Source organism: Rhinopithecus bieti, unplaced genomic scaffold (assembly GCF_001698545.2).
Source record: "Rhinopithecus bieti isolate Rb0 unplaced genomic scaffold, ASM169854v2 scaffold_12641, whole genome shotgun sequence".
Taxonomy (NCBI): Eukaryota; Metazoa; Chordata; class Mammalia; order Primates; family Cercopithecidae; genus Rhinopithecus; species Rhinopithecus bieti.
Genome location: NW_016807296.1, coordinates 1368784 through 1383297, shown reverse-complemented (window position 1 = coordinate 1383297; position 14514 = coordinate 1368784). Strand labels below are relative to the sequence as shown.

Genomic DNA, 14514 nt, shown 5'->3' with positions numbered 1-14514 from the left:
TAGTGCTGGGATTACAGGCGTGAGTCACCGGCACCCAGCCTTCAACACATAATTTTTTAAAAGATTTACGTACAAAATATATCAAACTAAAAAAAGAAAAGTCATCCAAATTTACAAAAAAAAAAAAAAAAAATCAAAGTGGACAAATTCAAATACAAAATAAAGATATAAAAATGCTTCCAGTACCCCTGAATGGTCCCTGTGCTTGCTATCAATCAATACCCTGAAAGACATCACACTTCTACTTCTATTAACATAGATTAGTTCTACCTATTTTTGAACATTACATAAGCGGAATCATCAATTTGTCCTCTTTTTGTCTCTGTACTCTTTCTTTCAGCAGTGGGTTTCTGATGGATGCATAGTCACTTACAACCACTAAAGGGACTATTGAGAATGCTTAGTTCTCTTTGTTCTCCCGTAGTCCTCTTTGTCTCTTTTCTTTGAGTGCTTTTGAAATTTACTGTTTACTTTTGGTGTATGTAGCTGTGAATACATATGTGTGTGGGAAGGTGGGGTACTTATCTTGAGTATTATGAATCTGTGATTTGACACCTTTCATTGCTTTCCAAAATTTTTCATCTATTTCCTCTTTGAATATTTCTTCTGTCCCATTCTCTCTTTCTACATCTTCTGGAACTATTCTCAAGGTATATTAGACCACTGATATTGTCCCCCAGCTCGTGGCTGTTCAGGTCATTTTTTCACCTTCTTTTATCATCTTTCTTTGTTAGTTTGAATGATTGCTATTAACTATTTTTGACATCACTGATATTTCATTGAAGGAATTCTTAATTTCTGATATTATTATTTTTATTTCTTGCCTTTTCCGTTTGACAATTGCTTATAGTTTCCATTTTCTGTTTATAATCATTGTTTCAATATATGTGATTTTCTTTCCTTCCAAATATTCGACTTAGTTGTTTAATGAAAAAAAGTCTACATGTGTGTTAGTGTGTGTGTGTGTATACATTTTACTGCTCCTGTGTTTCCTCAGTTACTCCTATTTTTATTGAAGTTTTCGCCTCATTCCTCTATGAGCTGTATTTCAGTGGGAATGTGTTTTGCAACTTGTGACTGAAATTCCTTTGTTGTCCTATCTATGGTAGGTTGAATAATGTCCCCCAAAGATGTCCACACCCTAATCCCAGGAATCTGTGAATATGTTGCCTTACATGGCAAAAGAGACTTTGCATATATGATTAAGTTCAAGATCCTGGATCATCTAAGTATGCCTGACGATTATCAAAGTTCCTTGTACGAAGGATGCAGGAGGAGTTAGTCAGGGATGGTGATGTGACAACAGAAGCAGAGGGAGAGAAGGTGGTGTGAGGACAGAAGCAAAGGGGTTGGGGTGGAGGGGAGAGAGGGAGATACAGAAAAAGAAAGAGACTAGTGGGTGCTCCATGGCTGGTTTTGAAAATGGAGGAGGGTGCCATGAGTCAAAAAACGCAGGTGGCATCAAGAAGTTGGAAAGAGCAAGGAAACAGATTCTACCCTAGAGACTCTGGAAGTGTAGCTCTGCTCTCCTCTTGGTTTTAGCACTCTAAGAGCTATTTCAGACTTCTAAGTTTTAGAACCGTATAAAAATAACACTGGGTTGTTTTATCATATAGTTCGTGGTCATTTGTTCCAGAAGCCATAGGAAACTGATACACAGCCTTTTAAATATGCAGCAATTTTCTTTTTTTCTCAAAGCATTGGGGCGTAAGTGTGGATTTGTATTTACAATGAGGGTGAGCAGTCACAAAGGTAATAAAGAGTGATGTGAAGTAGGTAAGACATCAATCCATGTTTGGGACAACTGAAGAAAGCGGCTCTGCATGTGCCCTCTGTACATCTTCAGTCTCATCTGATACAGTAATCTGCCCATGGTTCCACTATTTTTTATTCTCTTGATAATAGGAGAAGCTCAACATGCTAACCTGGGGCCAATTCTGATCTTCTCTGTGGGTTTTTGAAAGTCTCTGCTGTATAAACCCTGCCAAGAATCTGCAGATCGCTAGGTGTTGACCTTGATCTTTGATTCAATTCTTTACATGTTCGCCCAACTGTCAGGAGAAGCTGCCTCAAGCAGGTTTTCTTTTGGGATCCCCATAATATTCCAGACCTCATTTCAGAGGGTTATGCATTACTTGTAGCATCTCAGAAGAAGCAAATGTCTTGGAATTGGGATTAGAAGAGAAGCAATATATGTTTTTGTAGTAAAGCAAATTTTAATGTTGATATAATGATAAAATAATAATTAGATTAGGAAATAATAGGATGTGAATAGAAAGTCAGATCAATTTAACCAACTAGAAATCCAGAAGCAGGCAAATTCCTAAGAGAATTTAAGGGACACTTCAAACCAATGGGAAAATTCTAGGGGGAAAAAATAAGTTTGATCCACAATGCCACCTTGTACCATAAAAACTAAATATTTGAATATAAAAGACATGAATCTTACAAAAGGTGACAAGAATTTTGGGAAAATTATATAAAATGTTAGAGCAAAGAAAGGTTCTCTTTGTGTAATACAATACTCGAAGGCCAGAAAAGAAAACAACTATAAGTTTAACTAGTTTTTAATAACAAACATGTAAGGCAAAGAAGTCACCATAATCCAAGTCTAATATATAAAGAGCTTCCACATATTACTAGGAAGAAACTAACAGCATAACCAAAAAATGAGCAATGGATATGAAATGACAGCTCACAATATGAGCACCACAAGTGAACTTTAAATGATGAAAAATGAACAAGCTAACGCTAATAAAATACATTAATATTAAATTATAATAAATATCCTTTTTACCTATTAGGTTGTCAATGATGTTTTAAAAGTTGATAATGCCTGTTTTGCTATTGTATGTAGCACAGTCATTCTCAACATCTCTGATGGGTTCTAAATGTGTGATGCCAATAGTTAGGAAGTTAAGATTTATTCATCTTCGTATTTACAATGTTCAAAGCATTTCATAACACAGTACAAGCACAATTTATGCTTAAATAATGCACAAAGTCGACTAGAAATCATCTTGCTAAGAATGTTTTCTATCCTTTATTTACTAAGGGTGACACTATTATACACTTACAGAAATTTAATGAATAATTGAAACAATAGCTATGCCAATTAACTCAATCAAAAATTTAATTAATTATACACAGCTATTCTGGAGAATTCTAGCTAATCCAGACACTACTGTAACTACCCTTTTGTTTTGGAGAAATATCACATGAAATTACTTCAAAGCAAAATGTAATTTTTGTAATTATTCATTATTCTGGCAAAGTGATTTTGTTTTCTTCAATGTACACATTTTTTCTGCTAGCCATGCATCTTCAGAATTGCATAGTCACACTCACCATCAGCAAGGCATAGCAACTAAGATAGATTGCAAACAATACAGTGTAGACAGCATACTATAAATTTATTGGAAACAGTAATTATTAATTTACTTGAAGAAAGTCTTCTCTTTTCATGATCACTGTTGAAATTCCAGTAAATTATACCAGTAAATAATATCTGAAATTCCCAAGTATTTAAAAAGTCAATATATTGACATGTCAGCAGAACAGAATTTCAATCAATATTACAGTACATTAATACATATAATTAAGTGTTGTCAAAAGCTAATTTTTCACGAGATGAGCATATAAAAATAATCAAGTAAAAACTTAAATTCTTGCACTAACAAGTGGATGAATTTAATAAAAAACTTTTAGGAATATTTTACTTTTCAAATGTTTTTCTTTACTGTGAACATTAGTTTCAATTAAAATTCTGAAAATATATTATAAAAACACATTAAGTGAAGATTGTGAATTTCTATAATTTTAATATACTTGTAAAAGTATCATTCCAATGTAAAGTCCAATGTTCAATGTTTTATATATATATATATATACACACACACACACATATATATATATCCATATTAATGGAAAAATCCTGGACATTCAGATGTAATTAAAATCAGTTGAAGGAATTATGGACGATTTTATTTCTAATTCACTGAAAGTCAAAATAACAATAGTGATATGAAGGCATTTATTTATTGTGTATGGTAGATATGCTGTTATGAAAAACAGTGAGAGAATATATATTAAGATTTCTTTCTAAATATTATAATAGTAATAACAGAAAAATGAATAAATGAGTCTTCTGTCTTAATGAATCCATTTGATAGGCAAACACCTGCATTAAATGCAAAGCACTCTGTCATTGATATGCTTATCATTTTCTCCTGAATGACCTTGAAGCTTAATGAAATTCACATGGAAGATTTTACTATACGTGTTTAAAGAAAGCAGTTAAAAAGATTCAGATAGCTTTAAAAAATTGAATTTCATTTTATTTAAAAAAAATCCTCTGTTCTCATTTATCGAAAAGTAAACTGCTTCAATTCAAAAGCAGTTTACAAGCAACTTTCATGGTGCATCTTTGTTGTCACATGGCAGTGTCCCCTAGATTGACAAGTGGTGCAATGGTCTTTGAGGACTGATTTCTAAGGATGTTAAGAGCATGAACTTCATTATTTTTAAATACTTTCTTAAATACATGCTTCAAAACAAAGTCAACCATTGAACCAACTATTTAATAAAGAAGGTCTCAGTGCTGACAATAGGAAACACTACAAAGAACATTAATCTAGCTTCCTGTTTTCATTTGACAAAAGTAGAGGTACACAGTTGTAGAATAATGTGAAATGCCTGGGCTCTGTTCAGCAAGGTAAATCTACATAAAGTCACTGGTGATTAAGATGAAAGGAATCTTTAGAGTACCATATGCTGACATTTGGAAAATTTAAATGACATGTCTATTTAAATCTATTAATATTAGAAACTTTTATGAGCTTTTAGAACATTTACATACTTCTGGATTTGTGATTTCTCTATATAACATAAAAACATGATTTCTTTGGGTTAGGAAAAGCTTTAGGCACAACAATACACAGAAGATAGGTTTTCACTGACTTTGCAGTTTACCTGCCCCCACCCTCAGGCAACTCTCCTGGGGCACCATTTCCAGTTATGATTCTCATCAAGAGATGAGACCATTTTCTTTCTAACAAGAATAATCACATTTATTCAGAAAAGCAAGCTGCAAGTGTAGACCTGAATTTTGCCCTTTATCCTCTCCTGAAAATACAGAAAATGCAAACAAAGAGAATTGTGAACTTACATTAATCAGGTGCTATTTATCGCACAATACAGAACATCTCTAGAATCTTTTTACATGATTTATCTACTTGTGATACTAGAAGTGTTAGAATCCACAGGACTTCTTATGTTTCATGATGCATAGTGTAGAAAATGCACACAGCATTGCTGTGCTTAGCCATATTGGAGCCTGAGGCAAAAGACAAAATCAATAATACTGGTCTATCTATATTTAAAATGTGGATGTTTTGTTCATCACGGTTTTTGAATTAATTCTTGCTTTCAAAAATGTATTGCATTAAAATAGATAAATTGCATGACATCAAAATAAAAACTTTTGTCCATCAAAGAACACTAATAATAAAGTGAAACAGCAACCATGAAATGGGAGACAATCTTTGAAAATCATATAGCTGATAAAGGGTTAATATCCAGAATATATTTTAAAACTCCTCCATCTCAAAAACAAACAAACAAAAAAAACCAGACAACCCAATTAAAATATGGGGTAAGAAATTGAATAGACATTTCTCCAAAGAGGATATCCAAATGGCCAATAAGGGCATGAAAGGATGCTCAACAGTACTATTACTAGGGAAATACAAATTAAAATCACAATGAGATACCACTTCATACCCATTAGAATGGTTAAAATCAAACAGAAAATAACCAACGACACTGAGAATGTAGAGAAACTGGAACTCTTGTGCCCTGCTAGGGGCAAAGTAAAGTGGTGAAGCCTCTGTAGAAAACTGTATGGTGCTTCCTCAAAAATTAAACAGAATTACCATACGATTCAGCAACTCCACTTTGAGTTTATACCCAAAAAAACTGAAAGCAGGGACCTGAAAAAATATTTGTACACTCAAGTTCATAGCAGCATTGTTCACAATAGCCAAAATGTGCAATCCATCCAAGTGTCCATCAATGGGTAAATGGATAAACAAAATGTGGTATATACATCCAAGGAAACATTATTCAGCCTTAGGAAAAAAAAAAAAAAAAAAAAAAAAAAAACAGGAAATTCTAATGTATGCTACAGTATGAACGAACCTTGAAGACATTTTACTACGTGAAAACAAACTAGTCACAAAATGACAAATACCATATGATTATAGTTATATGAGTTTTCTAGGGTAGTTAAATTCATAAATACAGTGGAATAGTGGGTGTTGGGGTCTAGAAGAAGGAATGAATGGGGGCAAATTGTTTAAACTATGCAGAGTTTCAGTTTGGGAAGATGAAAATGTCTAGAGATGGATGGTGGATGTAACAGTTGCACAATAATACGAATTACTTAATGCCACTGAACTGCAGACTTAAAAATGGATAAAACAGTAACATGTATGTGAAGAATATTTTGACACAATTTAGAAAATATTGCACATAAATATTACCCAACTCAATTACTGGCGCTACCTCTCCTTCAACTCAAAGTTTCTGCCTGAGAGTGCTTTACTAACTTCACCCTTGCCCTGGCCCTGGAAAATTTCCGTGTTTGTTTGGCTCATAGATGCTATGATCTGAATGTTTGTGTTCCCCGACCCCCAAATTTATATGTTGAAACCTAATCCCCAATGCAGAGCCTTGAGATGATTAGGTCATGAGGGCAGAGTCCTCCTGAAAGGGATTAGTGCCATTATAAAAGGGGCCTGAGGGAGCTTGTTTTCTCACTCCACCCTGTCAGGACGCAGTAAAAAGGCACTGTCTAGGAGGAACGGGTCCTCACTGGATACCGAATCTGCTGGTGTCTTGATCTTGGACTTTTCAGCCTCTAGAATAGCAAGAAATAATGTTCTTACCCAACCTGGAGCATGTTGTTATAACAGCAGTCTCAGTGGACTAAGACAATAGAATACAGCATAAAATAACATGCTATTTTCTTTCTTTCCTCTTCTCCCCACCCTCAAACTCCTGTTGTTTGTTCTTTTGTAAGGCAGATTAAGACGTACTTCAATTACAAGTTGAGAACCCTGTGTGGGGTTCTGGGTAACAGGGATCCACTTGTAAGATTTCAATTCTTTATCAAGTTTGATTTCTCTATTCACTTCTCCTTCATTGCTTTCAAAATCTTAGTCTTAAAATTATTTTAATAGAAATAAATATTTAAAGTAATTTTCTGAAAGGTTATCTCAAAAGCTCTGAGAAACTTCACCTTTTACAAAGGCATTGGTTAGCTCTTGGCATGACTAATGTTAGCATGTTTGATCCCTCTATCAATGAAGGAGAACATTTTGAAATTGGCTTTATTTTTTGCTAAATAAAATAAAATATCACCACATATAAGGGAGAAATAATGTTTAAACAATATTTTGATAAATATATTACTTAAAATGCATGTGAGGAACTCCATGTCAAAAGAGAAAATAAAATTAACTAATGTTTCAAAGTATATAGATCCTTCATTTTATGTTTGAACATTCATGAATTTATCAGTGTGTAAACTGCATTTGAGAGTATAGGACTTTTGCAGTATCCTCAGTGAAAATGATACCCCTAACTCCCTGAATTGTAAAATCAAAGCTATCTCAAATGATTTAAACTTAAGGTTTTCATCCCTGTTTAATGCCAAATTATTCTCAACTATAACATTCACACTAATCCAATTTTTAAATGCAGCTATCAAAAAACAAGTTGCAATTTACAGAGCACAAAGTCTCTCTTCTTACTTTGACAGTATGTGCATAAACCATAGATCTTTGTAAAACACCAAGGGTTTTCATAATAATGGTGAAGAAAGAATGAACTTGGGTAAAATTAAGGAGTTTGTCTTTTTTTTACCCTACCATATCCCAATTGTCTAGCATTCCACTGTCCAGAATACGGCCTGCCTGAAATGTATTGATTTTTCTTTCCTATATTCATTTTTACAAGTATGTACTTTTGACAACTACTGTGTGTCAGGCACTGCCCTGAATGCTGAAGATACAGTAAAAAAAAAAAAAAAAAACCTTCATGGAAATATTCCAGTGCCAGAAAAAATATACCGTTAAACACAATATCTCAGACCTATAGAATTGCAAGTAGTCTGGTATAATCTACTGGAAAACTGTAAGTGTCATGAAAATGAATATGGGGCCCCAGAACCAATCACTGAAGTGTTTGTTATCTTAGCTTATGCCTTTACCTGGGGCTTAGAGATGAATAAGAGTTACCTTAGGTGAATGATGAGGAAGTTGGTGCGGTCTAAGCACAGGGAACAGGATTTGCAAGGATGCTGCATTGGAAGGAAGAAAATAAGAAAAAAATCAAATGAGGCCTCTTTGTGGGATAGGAAGGAAGAGATTGGTGACAGTGAAGCTAGAGCACCCAGATACATTGACCTGTAAGAATGACTGTGTTCAAGAGTTCATATCCACGGGCTTAAGGACAGTCACACTTGGCATACAGATTCTATTTGTCTTCACACAGATAAAGGGAAATGGTGCTGTCCCTCTGGCAAATTAACTTTTTCATTGCCCAGAATTTCTATAACCTTAAATTCCCTAACAGCTAATCTACTGCCCTTCTTTCTCCCTGACTTGAGATATAATTGAAGAGCTTGTCCAAAGGCTTCCTGTCTTTGTTCCAATGTCCTGAATGTACATATTGAATATGTCAGATACAGGGAAAAAAAAAAAGCTGAGATGGGGTGGTGATGAAGGGTATATGGGGGAGAGGAACCTTTATCTTCAACTCTAACAAGCAAATTAAACGTAGGAGAGTTAGAAAATCTATGTTTTATAAAGTGCAAATATGTATCAAAAATGAGTATATTATGTAAGTGATTTTTTTTAGATTAGCCATAATGATAAATGCTGAAGAACTTGGAGAAGCAAGAGACGAAACATGTTACAAATCAAGAACGCCTTTTTTGTTTTGTTTTTTGTTCGTTTGTTTGTTTCTGAGATGGAGTCTTGCTCTGTCGCCCAGGCTGGAGTGCAGTGGCGCGATCTCGGCTCACTGCAAGCTCTGCTTCCTGGGTTCATGCCATTCTCCTGTCTCGGCCTCCTGAGTAACTGGGAGTACAAGCGCCGGCCACCAGCCCTGGCTAATTTTTTGTATTTTTAGTAGAGACTGGGTTTCACCGTGTTAGCCAGAATGGTCTCGATCTCCTGACCTCGTGATCCACTCGCCTAGGCCTCCCAAAGTGCTGGGATTACAGGCTTGAGCCATCGTGCCCGGCCAAGAACACCTTTTTAAGTGATTTTTTTTTTTTGGTAGTCATTTTCTAACATGCGAATGGTTTAGTATCAACCTTAGGTATTCAAAATTGCAATGCTTACATATATTTTTACCAGCAGGGACAAATAATACAGATCTTTTTTTTTTTTTTGAGCTTCAGTTTCCATATGTGTAACCTAGATGATTACACACAGCAGTGCCTTTGGTTAGATGTTGATAATATGTCTGCACACACATACATATGTACACGCACACACAAATAAATGGATCACTGGTTGCAAATTACCAGTAGGGACTCTGGACAAGATGGAGTCATGTGACTTCCCAAGGTGCATTCATAAATTTTAAAAAATTGAACTAAAATTGTTGTACCATATAAATTCATGACTCAGTGTACCTTTTATGAAAAAGTGGGAAAAGTGAAGTTCTTGGTTGTGGAAGTGAGAATTATTGGTTTGGTTTCACTCTCCTGTATGGATGTAGTTCTATTACTGGTAACACAAGCAACTCAACCATTTAGGCAAATTTTCACAAATCAGGATATTAAGCGGGGTTTAAGAGGGATTTTCTGATGACTGTTGATGTTCTCGGCCAGAAATTAAGAGATTCTCATACTTTTCTTTCTCTCCATGTTTCTCATCTTCTTATCATGCCCCTTTTCTACCATCACTGCAGCTTCCTTCCCTTACAGTCACAACTTTCATCCCTCTGTCCCCTTTAGAGCCTTTCTATGTCCTTTTATTTTCCATCCCTTTAGTAAGAAATTAAATAATATTTTTAAATAAATTTAATCAATTCAATGCAGTTATACATTTTTATATTCTACATAAAGATAGTAGTTTTTTGGTATTTATAACAATAACCTGAAAACATCATCCTTTACTATCTATGTTTTATATCATTTTCCTTCTGATTTAGTGACCTTTAACAAAGTAATAGGCTATCCACCCTCCTTATGTATTCATAATTTTAATTCAACCTACACATATTTTTAAATTTTTATGAATCAGGCCTTAGGCTGTGGGTACAAACATAAACACAATCATTGAAACAGATGATGTTTACATACAATATTCACTTCTTTACTGTGATGATGAAATCTATTCCTGGTTTCATCTTTTCTCCATCTAATATCTGTGACAATGATGTTTGCTGCATCTAGAGTCAATATCATTCCCAGCATCAAATGTGTGTTTCTCTAGTAAGAGTGAATACAGCTATCATAATATGGATTGCAAAATTCAGTGAACACTGCTGCCTCTGGACACTGGAGAAGAGAAGCATACTGGGTGCAACTGTGTGGGGAAATGGGGAGGGGGGACAAGGAGAACAGTTGCATTCCCTCAGAGAAAATTAGAAAAAGTATGCCATTTTAAGAGTTGTTCAAACTACGGTGGTGGGGTGAGGAATACGTGTGTGTATGTGTGTGTGTATATATATGTACATATATATGTTACATACGCATATGTGTGCGTGTATATTTACATGTATATGTGTTAGATATATATGTATATATGTGTGTATATGTATGTATATGTGTGTTAGATACATGTGTATATGTGTGCATGTATATATGTGTGTTAGATACATATGTATGTGTGTGTGTATGTGTGTGTATACAGAAAAAGTTGTATGTAAAACACAATCGAAGCTATCAATATCAGATAGGCATTTCCCTATGTTAGAGGCTGGCTACTTCTGGAGCAGTGGACAACAATTCTGGAAAAATACATTTGCTTCCAAAGCTCTGGCTTTAAAAGTGCACGTGGTTCTTTCAGATTTTGAGTGAAACTCTCACTACCTCACTGGCATAGATGTCATCAGAGACGGGCACATCTTCATGTCCGCCACTCAGCTGACCAGTAAGGCACTTTACTGCCTTTTGGAGATTATCTCTAGATTTCTCCATTCAATAAGGGTCTTAAATTGAATTATGAGTGGCCGTTTTTCTCAGTGATAAGCCGGTGTTTCATGAGTACGGGAGTACTAAAGGTCCAGAAATGGGCATTTCCTGTTTCCCTTCTTTGAAAATGGCAAGTGCACATGATTATGCTGGGGCAAGAGAACTAGAACATGCTGAAAAGATAAACATTTTTTTTTCCACCTTCTCCCATTTTCTGACCTCACCTGTTCCCCGTCTGACCTCTGGGGGGCTTACTCGGGATGTCAAGGAAAATGTAAAGTATGTAAAACCGGCTCTTTAAGTAGTACTTGTACCCTTAACAGTGAATTTCTGAGAAAAGATGGAGAAGACTGAGGAATGCATATCTAATGAATAAATTTCAGGGAAATTGCAAGGTTTGGATAGAAAGGAAAGCACAGTTTACATACATATGCATACTGTGACGGATCAGGGCAAGCACTCCAGTGTCACCGTGTCCCTGTATCTGAAGACTTTGTACAACGCAGTCCAAGGCTGTGAGGACTTCGGAGGGCAAAACGCTGAGGAAACCAACCTGCCTCCAAATCCAATGCGTGAGATTTACATTGCAGCCTTTGCGATGCTGCTTAGTTAACTGGCTGTGTGTATTTGGGGAGATCTATTGTAGAATAACTTCCTTTTAATTTTCCCCTTTTTGTGACTGAAATCATGAATTCCTAAAAATAAATAAACAGCAAACCAAAGGAAAAAAAAAAAAGCCAAAACAGGTTTACCTAACGGGAAGCCTGGAAGGGCTGGCGTTGGAGAAGCCGCTCGGAGGCGGGGCAGGCAGCAGCGCGCTGCCGACCGGTCTTCGGGTCTCTGTCCCGGGCTCTTTGCAGCCTGGCCTTTGGGTGACTGGGGTGGGGGAGGGCGGCCGGCTTTCAGGTCGCGTCTCCCGCAGGTTTGGGAGCCCGGTAGGCCGTTACTGAAAGACGGTGGCAGCAGCGGTCAATTGCCCTTTTAGAGCTCATTTTGGGGGCGAATGCTAGCAGCAGAGCTACTGCCGCCCTGGCTCTTGTAGGTGGGTCTGGAGTGTCACGTAGGCACCCCAACTCGCGCCGGGGGCCGTGGTCCGCAGACTCCCACTTCATTGCCCGGCAGGGCTGAGCCCGCCTCGCCCGCCGGTGGCTGCACCTTTCCCGAGAGTCGGGGCAGCGGCGGCTGGAGAGTGCAGGCAGCCTAACCGCGTAGCGCTGAAACCACCATTCACAAATGCAAAACCCGGCTTCCGTGGATAAACGGTAGCGGCGCGCGTCCGAGCGTCCCCGAGGGGCTGTGGGGAGCCCCGGGGACAGCAGGAAAGGAAGCGGGGTGGCGGTGGCTAGGAGGCACTGAGCGTTCTTGCCCGACCGGCGGAACAGGCAGCCGGGTCCGGGCGCGCCGAGCCAGCCGCCCCTCGCGCAGTTCCTCGGCCGCGGCGCGGGGTTCGCCCAGCTTCTCTGGGTGCCCCCGGCACAGCACAGTGCGGCAGGCGGCAGCGTCCTCCCCTCGCCTCCCCACATTCCCTCACCTCAGCCAAGGCGGCAGCCCCGGCGTCTCCGCCCGCCCGGCCCCGCGTCCCCGCCCGGAGCGCCCCCACCCGGTGCACCCCCGCCGGGTCCCGCCGCGCAGCCCCGCTACGCTGCAGCTGGAGCGACAGCCACGGCCGGGCCCGCAGACCGGGGAGGAGCAGGAGGAGGGGAAGCCGGGGAGGGAGGCGCAGAGAGGAGGGTTGGAGCCGGGAGGAGGAAATAAATAAATAAAACAATAACCTCCGCGCCAATAAGAGCGAGGGAGAGAGCAAGACGCGACCAGAAAGCCACCGGGGCCCGCTCGCGCGCCTCTGAGAGGCTGTCCGCGCGCGCGCGTGTGTGCGTGAGTGTGGATTTGCCGGGACTGGAGCTGGAAAGTTCAAACTAAACGTGTTGCTCTCGCCGGGTGCCGAGGCCGCGGCGGAGGCTGCCCAACTTCCCCGGGCCAAGTGAGTGGCGTTGCCCAGCGCCTTTGGCGAGGCGGCGGCCGCTCGGCCCTGCGCCAGGGCGCGGCGGCGGCGACGGCGGCTCCGCTCGCCCCGGGAGGGAGCCCGCGGCCAGGGCTGGACGCTCGCCCCGCCACCTCCACCGACTCTCTCTCTCCTCAGCCTCTGCGCCTGGCACCGCAGCAAGGTACGTGGCGCTTCCCGGCGCGGCTTTTCCCCTAGCACACCCCGCGCGGATTTTTGGCTGCCTAGATTTTTCCCCTTCCCAGAGTGGTCATCATTTGTCAAACTTTACCTCCACCTCGCACATGCCGGCGGCCGCTGCAGCCGCTCTCCCTGGCAGCGTGGGCTCGGCTAGCTGATGGGAACCGAGTCGGGGGTGGGGGGTGGAGGGGCAGGATCTGCTGGCAGCGGTGGTTCCCATCTGGATTAAGATCGTATTTCGGAATAACTCGCATGTCTTACCTTCCGGGGGTGTCCTTTATGACGTTCCCTGTGATGCTGGTAATGGTTTTCCTTGCTCCTTCTGCACGGAAGGACGTACAAGTTTGCAAGAGAAGGTACATGAAAAGCAGGTGAAGTTTGCAGCCACTTGACTCCAAGAGAGGAGTAACCCTTTCTTTGCAGTAGCAGCTACGGTTTTGAAGCAGCGGTGGCGCCCGCAGCGGCAGCGGTGACAGCGATGACAGCGGTGACAGCGGCCTGGCCGGTGGCGGCAGCTGCACGTTGTCCCGTCTGTGACTGGGAGAAGGAGGAAAAGTGGGGCTGCCTCGTCGGTGAGCGCAACTCGGGAGCTGCCTGCAAAGACACTGCGGGGGAAAATGCTAAGGGCTCCCTGATCCTTGGTAAATCGTGTTTGGAGAGGCATGATTTCCTTTTGTGATATTTATGTGCTTAATAACAGGCATGCTTAAAATCTCTTTAAAACTTTTATGCATACGATTTCCATTTCTAGATTAGGTGAACGACTCTAAAACCTCTCAGAGCAATGCCACAATCAGTTAAGATCGGAGCGGTGTGCAAACCTGCAATGAATTGCCCAGTGCCTTGCTGTTTGTAATGTAGCACCTACTGGGAAACGTATCCTCCGTGCCGTACTATTTTAGTAATGGTTATAGGTTCATGATTATTATTTTTTTATTACAGTGAAGTAGGAAGTTTTAGTGGAACACAAATTTACAAGTCATAGTAAGTTTTCAAGCAACGTGCTTGAGCCTTTTGAAGCCACCTGCTGAATTAGTTCATGTTACTTTTCAGAGGTTACCACTTTGGTGCAGGAGATGTAGACATATCCAGCAGATGGAGCAGTGGAAAACTATACGAG

The 14514-nt window shown here is 39.8% G+C and overlaps 1 long non-coding RNA gene across 1 annotated transcript in view; it reads right to left on the bottom strand.

The window, feature by feature from the left end:
- The window catches only part of LOC108535215 (uncharacterized), a 40359-nt gene extending 26759 nt beyond the window's left edge, over positions 1–13600 (bottom strand). The window contains exons 1-2 of the long non-coding RNA XR_001887165.1: positions 13486–13600; positions 8301–8362 (exon numbers count right to left, since the gene is read on the bottom strand). This is a non-coding gene — a long non-coding RNA (uncharacterized LOC108535215). The remainder of the gene's footprint in view (positions 1–8300; positions 8363–13485) is intronic.
- Positions 13601–14514: the final 914 nt, after the last annotated feature.